The sequence below is a fragment of the Amblyraja radiata genome, chromosome 6, assembly GCF_010909765.2.
Source record: "Amblyraja radiata isolate CabotCenter1 chromosome 6, sAmbRad1.1.pri, whole genome shotgun sequence".
In the NCBI taxonomy this organism is placed as follows: domain Eukaryota; kingdom Metazoa; phylum Chordata; class Chondrichthyes; order Rajiformes; family Rajidae; genus Amblyraja; species Amblyraja radiata.
Genome location: NC_045961.1, coordinates 34,003,268 through 34,022,101, shown reverse-complemented (window position 1 = coordinate 34,022,101; position 18,834 = coordinate 34,003,268). Strand labels below are relative to the sequence as shown.

General features: G+C 46.4%; 1 long non-coding RNA gene across 1 annotated transcript; it reads right to left on the bottom strand.

Annotated features, from left to right (window-relative positions):
- Nucleotides 1-2,357: 2,357 nt before the first annotated feature.
- On the bottom strand, nt 2,358-17,199 carry LOC116974227. Its single transcript, XR_004412311.1, has 3 exons — nt 16,952-17,199; nt 10,138-10,229; nt 2,358-2,655 (listed from the first exon to the last, which is right to left on the bottom strand). It is a non-coding gene; the product is annotated as an uncharacterized LOC116974227 (long non-coding RNA).
- Nucleotides 17,200-18,834: the final 1,635 nt, after the last annotated feature.

Genomic DNA, 18,834 nt, shown 5'->3' with positions numbered 1-18,834 from the left:
TCCCTTAGGAACACCATTGCATGATACATTCAGTTTCCACCAATTTGTTTCTTAATGAATGAACAAAACTGTTTTAATAATTTTTCTCTTGGGATCCAAGAGCAGACTAGTTACTGCTTCATGAGTGGAGTTGGCTGCCATAGACACCACTGGGTTGCACTTTGAAAGATTTTGCGGCTTTTCCATCATGTGCGGTTGTAGGTGATCATGATCGTAGATTCTTGAATACTAACCTGTCTGGTCAATGTTATAATGTCTGAAAATTTTAAATGATGTATAGCCAGAAAATCCTTAGTGTTGACAAACCAATGCAGAGATTTAAAAATAAGCAACTTCTCACGGAGACACAAAAAAATCCCCGCAGGTGCTAGATTCTTGAGCAAAACAGAAAGTGCTGGAGGGACTCAGCAGATCAGGCAGCATCTGGGCAGGGAAATAGACAAGTGACATTTTTGGTTAGGATCCTTCTTCAGACAGCCGAGAGCAGGGGGGAGAAAGCTGCAAAAGAGAAATGGCGGTAGGACCAACATGGCAAGTGATAGGTGGATGTAGGTGAGAGAGATTTGATGCGCAGATGGGTGGAATAAGTAAAAGGCTTGAGATGAAAAGGAGATAAAAGGATGTCCGATAAGGAGAAAGGTATCTTCTAATGTTAGCTCAGCAAATATAGAGGAAAATATTCAGTGTGCCTTAATTAGATTGTATTCATGTGCAGAGTCCTAAGCTCACAAGGTTCTGAGGCTGCATCAAAAGATAAGATAATAAATAAGCTGTAAATGCATTTTTGGAAATTTTCCAATGCATACGACAGACAGAAAATAATATGATCACAAATAGCTCATTCGGCAACAGAGTGGAAAGCAAGCATCTGAATGTACATGTCATTGAATCTACGGGAATAAATCAACTGAACCAGCTGGAAGTTCTATCCCCATCCACACCATTATTGTGCATGGAATAATTCTCCCCCCTTGTTGATATCTAAGCCTGATTAATGGATAGTTGTTGATAAAATACTCTGAACAGGCTAAAAAGTGCTGCAAACTCCATGAGAAATTTAACTTGCATCAATAGCACCAAACACAGATGCCTGTGGACTCATCTAAATTTGGCCCTCATGCCTCACTTTAACAAGTTTGCTCAGCCAAGAGCATTGACACCGGAAAAATAAAAGCTGCTCTGAAAAACACATGGCATGGATTTTGTTCTACAGTCACGTGAAATTTAACTTTTTTCTCTGTTTGAAAAATGCGCAGAACATTAACTAATTTCCATGACTATTTTCCCTCAAGGTTTTTTTAAAATCATGCACAAGAATGAAGTAACTCTGCTTATGAATTAAAAAATTACAATTAACGTGCTGTTGACGCAATAGAAATAGGTATCATTAAAAAAAAAACCTGAATAAGTCAATTACAGGAAATTGAAAAAATTGCATAAGGTGACTGTAAACTCAAAACAGGAAAAACAGGCAACATTAGATTTTATTTTACAAATTCCCAAGGGTATATTTTCTGTTAATTGAAATGGGTGTGTAGAAATAAATCACTTGAAGCATTGACCATTACTGCATGAAGCAATGTCTAGATAAAAATGTAACTGCTTCTTTATAGATGGGTAAGTTTCCCCCAAATCTTTGTAATTTTCCCCAACTGCAAAAAAAATGCAAAAAAACAGGTTTGTAGTGTTCTGCTTCTGTCCTTAAAACCTGAGGAAATTGCACCTGATTTGTGTGTTTTCATTGAACGCATAAGCTGATTTAATATGTTGTAGAAATAGACTTCCATGTGCAGGAAACGTTCAACAGGTGCAACAATATAAGAAGGAGTAAAAACTTCTAGAAATCAATTAACGGATGAATCAGGGGAAATTGACATAAAACCACTGGGAAAAGAACCATGATAGAGATCATTTGAGATTCTCTAGCGAGCAACAAATTGGATTGTTAGAGAGCAAAGGGTGCAGATGCAGCTGTAGATTTCGAAAGGAAATTCCTAATCCAAATGGAGAGGATATATTTGCAGGGTTACGGAGGAAAGATATTTGGTCAACTATTTTTATATAGGCAAAATGAGGACAACAGTTTGAATGGCCTCCTAGGCTGAAGGACCCATGATTCACAAATGGGCACAAAATGCTGGAGTAACTCAGCGGGACAGGCAGCATCTCTGGAGAGAAGTAATGGGTGATGTTTCGGGTCCCATTCCTTGCTAATTTTTTTTCTATTATTTTTATCTTGTTTGAGTGTTCTTCCTTCATCATTGTATATGAGGGTTTCACTTCTTAATGTCCTATGTAAAACTGACAACCTAGTGTTTTAGAGAACAGAGGAAGGAGTAAGATTATAATGTTGATTAATTTATTTCATTTTCCAACTTTTGCAAGAGTTTTTTTAATGGCTATTTTCACCTCTTGCACAAAATCATTACACCTGCTCCTCTGTTTTGCATGGGTCTTGTCTTGTTGCAGGATTGACCCGAGTACATCTGCAACATCCTGAGCAGATGTACTTCAAGAAGCACAAATAGGCAGTTCCTGATAACAGAACGGTGATAATTATGATAACTGATGCCCCAAATGCAAGAGACGTTGTATCTTCAATAATGTCATTCAATCCTCCAGTTGGTGAAAGGGTTGTTGATTCAATGTTGTGCCCTATGAATATAAACAGATAAATAATAGTTATTCAAAATAATGTATAATAAGTAATTTAAAATCAGACTGAAATTGAGGTCTAGGTATTTAGATCTTGATGATTGCTTCTTCTTTGCTTGACAGCACATGAGAGAACAAATGTGTTCTGCTGTTTTATCATCAGCCGGCTATGATAATGCTTTTTTTTAGTACCAAAGTCTCTTTTCCATGGCCGTTAACCCGATGCATGACTGTGTAGCAAGAGGGTCTGTAAACTGGCCGAGGCTGGTATGTCAAAGGAGGTCAAGCCTTGTTCCTATGCTCATTGTGACTATCTCGAAGGTATACTTTACAATTCAGGGGCAGACCCACCACCGAGCCAAGATTCACTGAAATTGAGTACTACACAATATTAGTTTTGGAAATGTCACAAGGATAATATCTGCATATTAACATTTATTATGAATAGTTATTTTGTGAACAATGGGTTGTATAATTACAGGTTGACTGTTAAACAACTCGAGAGCGAGCGAGAGAGAGAGCGAGAGAGAGAAGGCATTGGCAATCTTAGTTATATAAGCCCTGGATCTGACTTCTCTCAAATAGGATGTTTGATCACGATATTAATGTCTTTTTAAAAATTGGGTTACATTCCCAAGGAGGAGGAGCCATCTTGGGGAGCGGCTGCTAACCAGCAGCCGTCCGTTTACTTTGCTTTTTTTAAAAGTTTTTAGTAAGTCCTGTGTTTCGTCCGTTGGAGAAATGGACTTTTTAATGTGGGGGGTAGGGGGCAATTTTACTTCTAGGTCCCTACCTGGTCGGTGAGGCAGCTTTTTCTCCGGGCTGCCCGTCGACCTGTCCTCGTGGCCTACCAGCGGGCTTGGAGCGCCGTTTCCTGGCGGGGACCGCCCAGCACCTCGACCTCGGTGGCGGTGCAGCGCTGGGGCGCTGTCGCGGAGCGGAGCGGGCGATGCCTTGCCTGGGTCGCCGCGCTGGAGCTCCGGTGAGCTGTGTCCGCCGTGTTCGACACCTCCGGGAGCGGGTTTGCGGAGCGGAGCGGGCGGCACCGATTTCAACATCGGGAGCCTGGGAGCTCCAGGCCGGCGCGGCCTTGTCGGCTTCGGAAGCCACGTTCTCCAGCTAGGAAGCGGCCGTTCCAGGTGGCCCAGCCGCTGAGAGAACTCTCCCGACGCCGGGGCAAGATCACCCGGTGAGAACGGCCAGGAACATCGGGCCTCCGTAGAGGCAATTGCGGTGGCCTCAATAGGCCTGACTTTGGGTGAACTTGCGGTTGGGGACTGGACATTGTGCCTTCGCCCACAGTGGTATTCATTGTGGGGGGATGATTTTTTTGTCTGTAAGTAATCCTGTTAGTCTTTGTCCAAGATGGCTGTCGGAAGGGAGAGTGGACGCTGGCACGCTTTAGCTGCCGCTGCTCTCTTTTTCACATTGTGTTTTTGATTTTTTGTTTTTGGACTGAATTCGGTTTTTAATTTGTGTTTCTGTGATGTCTTTATTATTTATTTTATTCTGATTATATGTTTTTTATTCCTGTTAATCTCTGTAAGGTGTCCTTGAGATTCCTGAAAGGCGCCCAAAAATAAAATTTATTATTATTATTATTTTCACCTTAGTTTGATGTATTTGTCATTTGTGCATTTGTATTTTGTTCATAAAGGAAAATAGTAAACAATATTAGATAGAACACTGGCAACTCAATGGCACAGGGTGGTAATGCTGCCGGTGTTTCACACCTGACCTTACACTTGTGCTTTTATTTTCCCCAATTATCCGCTGTGATTTTCTATGGGATTTATCTGGGATATCTGGCTGTCCTGCTGCGCCAACGTAGGTAATAGATGGGAAAAAAGCAACAAAATGAAAAAAAAAGGAGGGAGAAAGTGAGAGACAAAATGAAATAAAGGAAAATTAAACAATGCTCTGGATGTTATGTCGGTGAAGACCACTGTCGAGTTCCAAAAAAGATAAAAAGTGTTCAGAAGGTAGACAAAAATGCTGGAGAAACTCAGCGGGTGAGGCAGCATCCATGGAGCGAAGGAATAGGTGAGGTTTCGGGTCGAGACCCTTCTTCAGACTGATGTGAGGGTGTTCAGACATACCTTTGGCATTCCTCCCAAAGGGAACTTGCCATGTGATTGACTTCAGGAGGATATGGATGACTTGGGCAATAGGGCAGACAAATGGATTTTAAGTCACAGTATCATTAGGTGATCTATATGATCAGCCATGATCATAGTGAATGGCGGTGCAGGCTCGAAGGACCTACTCCTGCACCTATTTTCTATGTTTCTATGAAAGGTGTAAGAAAGCATTAAATTGGACTATGCATTAAATGGGAGCACATTGAGCAGAAAATCATGAACCACATACGTCCACAAATCCTTAAAGGTAGCAGGACAAGTAAATAGAGGCATGTGGCATGGAATCAGGCTCTTCGGCCCATCTTGTCCATGCTGACCAAGATGCACCATCTAAACTAATGCGATTTGCCTGCATTTGGCCCAAATCCCTCTGAACCTTTCCTATCCATGGTTATAAAACAGATACAGAATTTGTTAGCAGTGGCATATAGCATAAGAGCAGACAGATTATGCTAGAATCGTATATGATACATTTTGGGCCATAGTAATGAAAATAGTTTTGAAAGGCTTAAAAAAACTCAAACAGCAGATATTGCAACACTAAAAGATTCAAATTCTTGAATTAATCCTTTAAAACACTTTAAAAATTGAAATTACCAATCCCCGAAATCCATAAAGTATAACTGAGGCGTTAATTTAAGCCTGCAATTTATTCTCAACCACAATCACTCTCAATTCCATCGCTTTTGATATGGGAAATAGAGTCTCGAGCACCCATGCTGGAGTAACTCCGTCGGTCAGGCAACATCTCTGGAGAACATGGATAGGTGACATTTCGGATTGGGACCCTTCTTCTGAATTCAGTGTGAAGAAGGGTCTCAAGCAGAAATGCTACATATTCATGTTCCCCAGAGATGCTGCTGAAACTACTGAGTAAACCTGCATCAATAGCATTGTTTCCTCATGTATATAGAACTTTGTGCATTAATAAATACCATTTCCTTACATGGAGATGTCCAATTTCACCTTTATTTTACCTGCTGTAAGATTATTCAGCAAGTACATATATTAATGCAAGACATTTATTATATTTTATCTTTCTCCACACTGAATTTCACGAAAAATCCAGAACTCGAGTATTAAAGCACAGTTGGCTATCGACTGAAATCAAATGCCAAATATCTATGTTCACTTGTGTATTCATAGAAATCTGTAATTTACATTTAGTTTCATCAGATAACGTCTGTATACTCAGCAAATTTAACCTGCAAAAGGAAATGTGGCAAAATTATTTTATCTATATCTGACTGAAGCATTAAAACTAAAATACACTGCTCATATGGAGAATGTTGTATCATGGGATATCTCATTCAAAAAGTCACAGAACTTCTGCTGGAGTTCTTTGAGGTAGTTAATAGCAGGACAGACAGAGGGGAGGCTGTAGATGTTGTTTACCAATATTTTCAATAAGGTACCGCATGTCAGGCTGCTAGGGAAGATGAGAGCCCATGGTATTGAAGGGAAGATACTAGCATGGATAGCGGGCTGGCTGGCAGAAGGCAAAGAGTTGCTATAAACAATGCTTTTTCAGGTTGGCTGCCAGTGACATGGAGTACCGCAAGGGTCAGTGCTGGGGCCGCTTCTCTTCACGTTGTATATTAATGATTTGGATAAGGGGACTGAAGGCTTTGTGGCCTAGTTTGCAGATGATGCTAAGCTAGGAGGAGGGGCAGGCAGTGTAGAGGAAGATAGGACTCTGCAAGGAATTGGACAGGTTAGTAGAGTGGGCAAAGAAGTGGCAGCTAAAATTCAGTGTAGCAAAGTGAGGAGTCATGCAATTTGGTAATAAGAGTAAAGGCATAGATTATTTTCTAAATGGAGAGAGAATACAGAAATCGGAGGTGCAAAGGACTCCCAAAAAGTTAATTTGCAAGTCAAATCGGTAGTAAGGAAAGCTAATTCAATGCTAGCATTTCTATTAAGAGGACTAGAATACAAAAACAGAGATGTAATGCTGAGGCTCCAGAAGGCACTGGCCAGGCTACATTTGGAGTACTGTGAGCAAATCTGGGCCCGATATCTAAGGAAGGATGTGCTGGCTCTGGAGAGGGACCAGAGGAGGTTTACAAGAATGATTCCAGGAATGAGTGGGTTAGCATAAGATGAGCGCTTGACAATGGGCCTTTACGCACTGGAGTTTTTGAAGGTTGAGGGTGCCCTCATTGAAACTTACAGAAGGATGATAGGCATAGATAGAGTGGATGTGGAAAGAATGTTTCCACTGGTGGGAGAGTTTAGGACCAGAGGGCAAAGACTCAAAATTAAAGGGCGCTCTTTTAGAAAGGTGGGGAGGAGGAACTTGTCAGAAGGTAGTTAATCTGTGGAACTCATTGCCATAGAAGGCTGTGGAGGCCGTCAGTGGATATTTAAGGCACAGATAGACAAATTCTTGATTAGAACAGGTGTCATGGGAAGAAGGCAGGAAAATGGGATTAGCAGGCAGAGATCAACTATGATTGAATGGCGGAATTGACTCGATGGGCTGAATGGCCTAATTCTACTCCTACAACTTGTGAATGTGAAAATAAGTGAATATGCATTTGTTCAGTTTGTGTACTGACATTTCCATCAGGCACATGGGTGCAAGAGACTTTAAACCTCACACTAAAGGTGGAGGAATTGAGAGTGATTGTGTTTGAGAACAAACTGCAGGTTTAATAGTTTTGGAACTTTAGCAGAAGGTAATTTAAGCAGAAAAATATGCTTGAATTTTTAGTTGAGCACAACCTGTTTTTTGCAACAGCAGAAGAACAGATAGGTCCACTGTTTAGAAGATTCACCAGTGTTTTTTGTTTCAGGTTCAGATATGTTTGTTGTCATATACACCAGTATCCAGTAAAATTCCTTGGTTGCATGAAGCTCACAATTAATCAGTTGGCATTCAGTAATTACAAACACATATAAACACATTAGTAAATATAATGACATGTGTAAAACTGGGGAATGGCATTACTGAGCAGTGTGCACATCGACAACACAAATCTATAATCAACAATACCCTTGTAACAATGTGTTCTAATTCCAAGTAAGAAATGATCTGCAGGAGGAACTTGATGTATATCATTTCCAATACTGAACTTGTTAAAACAAAATTATTTGTATTCTGCCTTGAGGGAAGCAATAATTGCACATAGAGACAGACTGTATCCTTAACCATATCCTTTATTAGTTTAGTTTAGTTTAGAGATACAGCTTAGAAACAGGCGTCTCGGCACACCGAGTCCACTCCAACCATCCATCACCCATTCACACCAGTTCTGTTATTCCACTTTCGCATCCATTTCCTGCACACTTGGTGCAATTCACAGAGGCCAAGTGCAATTCACAGACCTGCATATCTGTGGGATGTGGGAGGAGATTGGAGCACCCGGAGGAAACCCACATGGTCACAAGAGAGAACGTGCAAACTCCACACAGACAGCATCCGGGGTCAGCTTCGAACCCAACTCTCTGGCACTGTGGGATAGCAGCTCCACTGTGCCGCCCCTTCGTCAGTTTATTTTTTTTTATGATTAGGTTTATTGAACTTTGGATCTTACTCAGGAGAAAACAAATTAGGAATGCAGCAGGTGGTTATTTGTAATGAAATTCTACTGCAATCAGAAATTTAATTTCATCAGTCATTAAATTTCTCCCCATTGGTACATATCAATCTGAACAGCGGATACACATCTGAGAAATACTCATGCATTAGTACTCAACTGAAGGCTGCAACTTAAACCAATGCATGCACCGCACTGCTGCAAAATTAGCTCACAGAATTTCCAGCATTGCTACTTCTGATTCCATCTGATTTTTTTCAAGCCACCCTTGTAAAGTTCCAGATGTCCAACTGATGCTTCGTTCTGTGGATGCTTGTGTAATCTACCTCAATAGTATAATCTACCCCAATGGTGAATGCGCGTCAGGCATTGAATTTTTGCAAAGTTGGGTATAGCATGGCTACTCCACCTCAGCCAATAAAAATAAAAGATGAACAAGGTCCTGGACCATTTTCTCAACATCTCCGAAGGTCTTGCAGTTGACCGGGTTCCTCAACACCAGGTAAAATGGGAAGGATATAGACAAAGCAAGATATTCTCTTTCATATTACAATGCAGTATTGTAAACGGCCCAGTGTACATCATAAATAATGTTATTTTGGATGGCTGCAATTATAGGCATCTATAGGTGCTGGGCACCAATATAAAAGCTTCTACTGTGGTAGCTCAAAGAGTGGCAAGTGAGCTGATGCTATCTTGTATGGTAACTCCTTGGATTAATTAAGACTCTCCTAATGTTGATGTCTTCACCATCACATCCTTTAACCAATGTGGATAATGAAGAGAGGTGAAGTATGCAAAATCTTACTGAACATGGTCACAGCGTTAAAAATCCAACTCCTTTGCACAATTTTGATATAGAGTGTGTGTTCTATGGTAGATTAAAAAGCAAATTATTGTGTGCAATACATCTTTCACTTTATTATTTAGGTAAGTTATGTCTCCTTAACATTCTATGCAGAATACAATGTTTCATTCCAGCAATTCTGCAAAGCACTTTGCACCGTATTCATTGCAAACTATTGACAATCCTGAAATTGCAAAAATGTCCCTGTTCAGGCAAAGGAAAGAATTTGCAGAGAAGAAACATGAATTTGCAGAGAAGAAAAAGCTGAGGAGTGGACACTTCTTACAAGGCTGCATAAGATACAAAGTAAAATACCTGGCATATCAAAAAAGGGAAAGCACAACAAATACATTCATTTCATCATCTCTTTCTGTGAATGAAACACATTTCTTCTCAGCTACTATAAAGCATGCCTACATTTTGTAATCTTCTGCAATATTACTAAAACATTTTATGCTATACTATTCAATTTCAGAATATATTGGGATGAAAAATATTCACTGATGTAGTTCCAGCAAAATCAAGTGAAATTTAAAAATTAATTGAAAAGCTGAACATTTAAAAAATAAGCTCATTATGATCACGAACAAGCTGACACATTGCTTCTTCACACCCCAGCGGTATGAATATTGACTTCTCTAACCTCAAGTAACCCTTGTTTTTTCTCTCTCTCTCTCTCTCCCCCTTCCCAGTTCCCATATCCTCCACAGATGGTGCCTGACACACTCTTGCTTTTAATCAAATATTTATTGTAATGAAACCCAGTTCCACAACCATCTAATTTGTCATAATGTAATTATGAACAACACCACAAATTATATATTGTGAACATGCAATGCTTATTTTCATCATTTGTCTTTCATATGGTGTACAGTTTCACATTTTGATACTACCTAATGACAAAAAAGAAAAGATCCTATAATGAGACTGTTTTCTCACAGAGAGCTCTTACCGGCAATGTAGACCAGGAGAATAAGTACCATTAATACACTCATTTTCTTTCAAAAATATCAGCCTTTCTCAGTCTCAGTATTTTTCATCACCCTGCAGAAGAGAGAAGAGTTTTAATGCTTAAAATCTTATGACATTATGTGAAATTGTTTTGCACATAATGTCCAATTGTTTTATCGCCCAGAATTGTCACAGTCTGCCCTCTCCTCATTCTCATCCACTTCACCTGCCTGCCTGCCACTCCCCTCTCATTAGCCCAACTCTCCTCACCTGTTGCACTCAGTTGCCTCTGATCACCAATTAACCCGGTATATAGACTCTCCTCACCGTTCACACAGTGCCAGATTGTTCTCAGCATTCATGCAAGACTCTCCAGCGATTTCCCGACTTCCTGCCTGGCTTCGACTCTCCTTTCGTCTGTCCCTTGCTGGTTTGTTTGCATCGTGTGTTGGATCTCCTGGTGACCGGACCTTCCGCTATCCCGACTACGTCTCCTGCCTGCCCCTCTTCGGAACCCTCGCTCAATCCTGAGCCTCTGTGTGAGTACGGTGTACCCATTCTTGTGTTACTACTCTGTGTTACAGTATCGTAATAAAGTTTGTTACCAACTATACATGCCTGATTCTGTGCTGCTATTGGGTCCAAGCTATACCCGTTACAGTACAATATGGCCAACAATGGACTCAGCGCACACAACATCTCCGTCAAACCGCTTCGAGAGGATTGAGCACACGCTCCTGCAGCACGAAGCTATGCTCACTGCCTCCAACTCCGAGGTTCGACAGGCTGTGTCAAACCAGGAGCAAGCATTGGTTGCACTAGCCACCCAGGTCCAACAGCTGACGACCACCCTCGCCCAGGCTACACCCCATGCTTCGCCTCCAGCTCCGACAGCACCAGCTCCCGGTCCGCCAGGACCATCACCTGAGCCCCGGGTGGGAACCCCGGAGCGCTACGCTGGAGACCCGGAGGGCTGCAATCCATTCATCACGAACTGTTCCATTCTCTTCACCCTACAGCCCTACACCTTCGCCCAGGAACCGGCGAGAGTGGCGTTTACCATTAATCACCTGACTGGCAGAGCTCGGCTGTGGGGAACGGCTGAATGGGAGCGACGCACGCCGGCTTGCTCCTCTTTCCAGGCCTTCGCCGCGGAGCTTCGCAAGGTGTTCGGTGAGGTTTCGATGGGGCCGGATGCTGCGGGAGGTCTGCTGGGGTTGAGCCAGGGGAACGAGAGCGTCGCTGACTTTGCCATCGACTTTCGCACCAGGGCCCGTCAGAGTGATTGGAATGCCCCGGCCCAGTGTGATGCTTTCTTGCTGGGCTTGAATGACTATATCAAGGATGAGTTGGTGTCCCACGACCTTCCTTCTTCTCTGGATGGGCTTATCGAGCTAACGACCCGTCTGGACCGACGCATCCTGGCGAGACGTCGGGGGAGGCGACGGGGTCATTACATCTCCAAGTGTCCAGTAAAAGGTCAGACTCGCCAGTAGCGGAGGAATTACTGGTGAGTCGAACCTCTGAAGTTTCCTCTGCTCGACGCCCTCTTTGTCATGCCCGTCTGCTGTTGTCTGATGGTTCTCACACCCTCGCCACCTTCATAGACTCTGGTTGTGACATTAAGCTTATGGACAAGGAACTAGCCCGCCAGCTTGGCATCAGTTGTGTTCCCCTGCCTGAACCTGTTCCCGCCAACGCCCTCGACGGCCATCTCCTGGGGACTGTTTCTCACCAGACGGTCCCAGTGCGCATGCTCCTGTCTGGTAATCACCATGACGCCATCCAGTTCCACATCCTGCAGTCTCCCCGTCTTCCCCTCATCCTGGGTTACCCCTGGCTTCGGCGACACAACCCCAACATCGACTGGAGGACGGGGGTCATCTTGGGTTGGAGCCCTTCCTGCCACCAAGTGTGCTTGAAGCAAGCCTCGGCTCCTCAACCGGCCACCTGCTCCAGATCTGACGGGGGTCCCAGCCGAGTACCATGACTTTGGGGAGGTTTTTAGCAAGTCTAGGGCCACCTCCCTTCCTCCTCATCGGCCCTATGACTGCGCCATAGACCTCCTGCCTGGTTCCGCTCCTCCTAGGGGTCGCCTTTATTCCCTGTCCGCCCCTGAGAGAGGCGCCATGGAGAAATACATAAACGACTCCTTGGCTGCTGGTCTCATCCGTCCCTCCTCGTCTCCTGCTGGGGCTGGGTTCTTCTTCGTGGAGAAGAAGGACAAATCTCTGCGTCCCTGCATAGATTACCGGGGGCTCAACGGCATCACGGTGAAGAATCGCTACCCTCTCCCACTCATCTCCTCTGCTTTCGAGCTCCTGGAGGGGGCCACCATCTTTTTGAAGTTGGATCTACGCAACGCCTACCACTTGGTCCGCATCAAAGAGGGAGATGAGTGGAAGACTGCCTTCAACACTCCCACGGGACATTATGAATACCTGGTGTTGCCCTTTGGCCTCACCAACGCCCCGGCCATCTTCCAGGCTTTGGTCAATGACGTCCTCAGAGACATGTTGAACAAGTAAGTGTTCGTCTATATTGATGACATCCACATCTTTTCACGGACCAAGGAGGAACACGTACACCACGTCCAGGCAGTTCTACATCGGCTCCTGGAGAACTCGCTCTTCGTTAAAGCTGAGAAGTGCGAGTTTCACTCCCCGTCAGTCCCCTTCCTAGGATACATCGTTAGCCAAGGGAACATCAAGATGGACCCCGCCGAGGTCTCTGCTGTCACCACCTGGCCTGTTCCTGACTCCTGCAAGCAGCTCCAAAGGTTCCTGGGGTTCGCCAATTTTTACCGACGGTTCATCCGTGGCTACAGTACTGTGGCCGCACCCCTCACGGCACTCACCTCCTCCAAGGTTCCGTTCCGGTGGTCTGCCGCGGCCGACGAAGCTTTTCAGACACTCAAGACACAGTTTACATCGGCCCCCATCCTCCAAGTTCCGGACTCAGAGAGACAGTTCGTGGTGGAGGTGGACGCCTCCGACGTGGGGGCGGGAGCTGTTCTGTCCCAGCGGGCTGCCGGGGACCAGAAGCTCCATCCATGCGCCTTCTTCTCCCGACGCCTGACCCCTGCTGAGAGGAATTATGACATTGGCAACCGAGAACTGTTGGCGGTTAAGTTGGCGTTGGAGGAATGGCGTCACTGGCTGGAGGGAACCGAGCAGCCTTTCTTGGTTTGGACTGACCACAAGAACCTTGAATACCTCCAGTCAGCCAAGAGGCTCAACTCTCGTCAGGCCCACTGGTCTCTCTTCTTCACCCGCTTCAACTTCTCCCTCTCCTACCGACCTGGGTCCCGCAACGTGAAGCCCGATGCCCTCTCTCGACAGTTCTTGGCGAAGGAAGAGCCTGCCTCTGGCCCCAACACCATCCTCCCGTCCTCGCGCAGGGTTGCCTCCCCCACCTGGGAAGTGGAGGAGAGGGACAAGGCAGCCTTGGAGAACCAGCCGGGACCCAGCGCATGCCCTCCTGATCGCCTGTTTGTGGTTTCTGCCCTGCAGTCTGACGTCCTTCAGTGGGCCCACAGCTCTCGACTCACCTGTCATCCCGGCATTCAGCGGACCAAGGAGATGGTGCTACAGAGGTTCTGGTGGGCATCGCTGGAGAAGGACACTCGGGAGTTTTTCAACGCCTGTCCCGTTTGCAACCAGCACAAGGTCTCACACCAAGCTCCTGCTGGTCATCTGCTTCCACTGCCTGTATCCCATCGACCATGGTCCCACATCTCCCTGGACTTCGTTACCGGCCTGCCCCCATCCCGTTGTCACACCACCATCCTGACCGTGGTCGATAGATTTAGCAAGATGGCTCACTTCGTGCCCCTGGCCACGCTTACGTCAGCCAAGGAAACTGCCGAGCTCATGTTACTCCACATCTTCAGGCTCCATGGTCTCCCCGTCGATGTGGTCTCCGACCGGGGACCCCAGTTTGCCTCTGTGTTCTGGAGGGAGTTCTGCACGCTTGTGGGGGCCACCGTGAGTCTGACGTCTGGATTTCATCCCCTGTCCAACGGCCAAACTGAAAGGAAGAATCATGAGATGGAGACGGCGCTGCGGTGTATGGTGTCCAAGCATCCTTCCTCCTGGTCCCAGCAGTTGTTGTGGGTGGAGTACGCCCACAACAGCCTGACAAGCTCGGCCACTGGGCTCTCCCCTTTCCAGTGTGCCTACGGGTTCCAGCCTCCACTGATCCTGGCGCTGGAGAAAGAGGTTTCCTGCCCATCCGTCCAGGCCTTCATTCGTCGCTGCCGCAGGACGTGGACCCAAGCCAGGGCGGCTCTTCTCCGCTCCGTGGACCGTTACGCCACGGCTGCCAACCGTCACCGCACCCACGCCCCCACCTACCTCGCGGGCCAGAAGGTGTGGCTGTCGACCCGGGACCTTCCCTTGAGGGTGGAGTCCAAGAAGTTGGCACCCAAGTTCATCGGTCCCTTTGAGATCCAGAAGGTCATCAACCCAGCGGCTGTGAGGCTCATGTTGCCTCGTTCCATGCGGGTCCATCCTACGTTCCATGTGTCCAGAGTAAAGCCAGTCCGGGAGAGCTCCCTGGTCCCCGCAGTCCCTCCACCTCCTCGTCTCATTGACGGAGGCCCCGCCTTTACGGTGCACCGCCTCCTGCGCTCCCGCCGTCGCGGCAGGGGTCTCCAATACCTGGTCCATTGGGAGGTTACGGTCCAGAGGAGAGGTCCTGGGTTCCTGCTCGACACATCCTGGACGCCTCCCTCATCAGGGAGTTTCACCGGCATCATCCCGACCAGCCGTCCAAGTCCGCCACTCCTAGAGGGGTCATCGCCCCTGAGACTCTGTCCCCTCTTCCGTCTGAGGCGCCCAGTGACGACGAGACGGAGCTTTCCTCTGATGCTATGGAGGAGGATGCGGACATGGATGTCTCGGACGAATATTAGCCCTCCTCCGGTCCCCCTCCTCCCACCCAACTCTGCGTGGGATTGGGTTTATTTTCTTTATTGGTTTTTTTTGTTTTTGTTTTGGGACGTCAGGTGCCGTCCCTTGAGGGGGGGGTTCTGTCACAGTCTGCCCTCTCCTCATTCTCATCCACTTCACCTGCCTGCCTGCCACTCCCCTCTCATCAGCCCAACTCTCCTCACCTGTTGTACTCAGTTGCCTCTGATCACCAATTAACCCGGTATATAGACTCTCCTCACCGTTCACACACTGCCAGATTGTTCTCAGCATTCATGCAAGACTCTCTAGCGATTTCCCGACTTCCTGCCTGGCTTCGACTCTCCTTTCATCTGTCCCTCGCTGGTTTGTTTGCATCGTGTTGGATTTCCCGGTGACCGGACCTTCCGCTACCCCGACTATGTCTCCTGCCTGCCCCTCTTCGGAACCCTCGATTAATCCTGAGCCTCTGTGTGAGTACGGTGTACCCATTCCTGTGTTACTACTCTGTGTTATAGTATCGTAATAAAGTTCGTTACCAACTATACCTGCCTGATTCTGTGCTGCTATTGGGTCCAAGCTATACCCGTTACAAGAATAGTAGGGAGTGATGCAAAAGTGGGAATAACATAGAACTGGTGTGAACAGGTGATCTATGGCCAGTGTGGACTCCATTGGCTAAAAAATTGTTTTCATGATGTATCTTTCAATTTTTCAATCAAACAAACACATAATCGATTATTTATATCGCCTGCTTGCACACCCTGACCTCCTGCCTTTCCCGGGATGTTAACAATTATGAACACTCTTTCCAGATCATTTCAACGTGACTCTTTCAGTGGTGAAGGCCGCCTGCAGGTCCGCTTTGTTTACCTCTGTCACGGAATATCCTTGCAACATTGAAACAAACCTATACTCACTTCGGTTTCATGTTTAACCCGAGGCCGGGTTTTGAGTCTTACATCGTAGTCATCTATAGGACCTCCTCTGTCCATCAGCTGCTGCCGCCAGATATCTATGTCTGCAGCTTGTGACTACTGTTATGCACTCTTGGCCATTCTCTCTCATTCTGTTTCCCGCGGGAGGGCATCCTAAACTTGATCCCCAGTGTCCATTCACCATCTTCACAGCAGCCTGTGCTAACTGACTCGGACAAGCTCTGCTCTGAGCAATGTTTCAGTTTCAAGTTTGTTTTGAAGCGCCTCCGTGGCCCCACGACTCGACATCTTTTTGCCCAATACCCTCTACCTGAGTATCAACACATTTAACTGCTGCCAAGTTTTTCGCATGGGAACATCCATCCAACCCTCTCCCCGCTTCTCTGATGCTCTTTACACTTTTAAGACCATCTTTAAAACCTACATTTTTTGACCAAGATGTTGGTCATCTGTCCCGATACCTGGTTATATGACCGAGGTAATTTTGTTCCTGTTTGACAATATGCTTCAGAAGTGCGCTGGATATTTGTTTAATCAGCCAAGGCTCATTGTAACTAGGAATTGTTTCTAATTTATCCCTGTTCCACAAGTCGGGACCCTACTTCAGACTGAAGAATGTTCTGATCCGAAACATCGCTTATGCACGTCCTCCAGGGATGTCTAATCTGCTAGGTTACTCCAGCACTTTTGCGTTTTACTCGATTCCAACATCTGCAGTTCCTTGTGTCGCCCTTCTCTCTATTCTCCACCCTCTCTTCATTATCCTCTACTAGAGCGTGCACTCGTTTCAACACCAACCTTTTTTGAACTCTTAATGCAAGTACAGTACAATTTCGCGCTCATTAAACAAAAAATGGATGAAAACTGCTAAAACAATGCCTCGGTGAAGCTAAACCAAAGATCCGCTATAGGATCCGCTATAGGATCTTTGAGCTAAACAACGTGCAGACTGTTGATAGTTTCCAACCTTCACGCTTCTCATTTCCCGGATTGCCTTTCATCGCCCGGTGGGATTGGGAAACCAGTACAATCGTTCTCCACTCAGCTCTCCCTCGCAGTTCTAACCCGCATGAAATCCAGAGGTTGCTTTCTCTCGATCTGGCAACTAATCCTCTGCCTTCCTCTCCTGTCCACTGTTTTCTCTTTTATAGCGAAGCGCGTTTTCAGAGAAGCGTGAATTTCTGCGGCACAAGCTGAGATCGTGCCCTTATTGCGCCCGTGACGCTTACTTAAAGAAGCATCGTTTCAAGCTGATACATCAAAAATGCTGGAGTAACTCAGCTGGACAGGTAGCATCGCTGGAGAGAAGGAATGGTTGATGTTTCGGGTCGAGACAGTAGGGTTCACTTCAGAAGAAGGGTCTCGACCCGAAACATCACCCATTCCTTCTCTCCAGAGATGCTGCTTGTCCCGCTTGGTTACTTCAGCATTTTGTGTCTATCTACGATTTAAACCAGCATCAAGTCAAGTCAAAGGTACACAAAATTGCTGGAGAATCTCAGCGGGTGCAGCAGCATCTATGGAGCGAAGGAAATAGGCGACGTTTCAGGCCGAAACCCTTCTTCAGACTGGTGGGGGGGGGGGGGGGGGAGAGAAGGAAGGAAAAGGGGAGGAGGAGGAGGAGCCCGAGGGCGGGCGGAGACAGCTAGAGGGTTAAGGAAGGGGAGGAGACGGCAAGGACTAGCAAAATTGGGAGAATTCAATGTTAATGCCATCCGGACGCAAGGTCCCCAGACGGAATATGAGGTGCTGTTCCTCCAATTTCCGCTGTTGCTCACTCTGGCAATGGAGGAGACCCAGGACAGAGAGGTCGGATTGGGAATGGGAGGGGGAGTTGAAGTGCTGAGCCACCGGGAGGTCAGGTTGGTTATTGCGGACTGAGCAGAGGTGTTCGGCGAAACGATTGCCCAACCTCCGCTTAGTCTCGCCGATGTAAATCAGCTGACATCTAGAGCAGCGGATGCAGTAGATGAGGTTGGAGGAGATACAGGTGAACCTTTGTCGCACCTGGAACGGCTGCTTGGGTCCTTGAATGGAGTCGAGGGGGGAGGTGAAGGGACAGGTGTTGCGTTTTTTGCGGTTGCAATGGAAAGTGCCCGGGGAGGGGGTGGTGCGGGAGGGAAGGGAAGAATTGATGAGGGAGTTGCGGAGGGAGCGGTCTTTGCGGAAGGTAGACATGGGGGGAGATGGGAAGATGTGGCGAGTGGTGGGGTCACGTTGGAGGTGGCGGAAATGGCGGAGGATTATGTGTTGTATTTGCCGGCTGGTGGGGTGAAAGGTGAGGACTAGAGGGACTCTGCCCTTGTTGCGAGTGCGGGGATGGGGAGAGAGAGCAGTGTTACGGGGTATGGATGAGACCCTGGTGTGAGCCTCATCTATGGTGGCGGAGGGGAATCCCCGTTCCCTGAAGAACGAGGACATTTCCGATGCCCTGATATGGATCAAGAACCTATCAATCTCTGCTTCAATCTCAATGGCCTCTACTGCCATACGTGGCAATGAACTTCCGATGCCCATAGATGCTGCTGCACCCGCTGAGTTTCTCCAGCAATTTTGTGTACCTTCGATCTTCCAGCATCTGCAGTTCCTTTTTGAACACTCAAGTCAAGTCAAGTTTATTTGTCACATACACATACGAGATGTGCAGTGAAATGAAAGTGGCAATGCTCGCGGACTTTTGTGCAAAAGACAAACAACCAAACAAACTATAAACACAATCATAACACACATGTTATTTTACGTAATAAATAATGGAAGGAAAAACGTTCAGTAGAGTTAGTCCCTGGTGAGATAGGCGTTTACAGTCCGAATGGCCTCTGGGAAGAAACTCCTTCTCAACCTCTCTGTTCT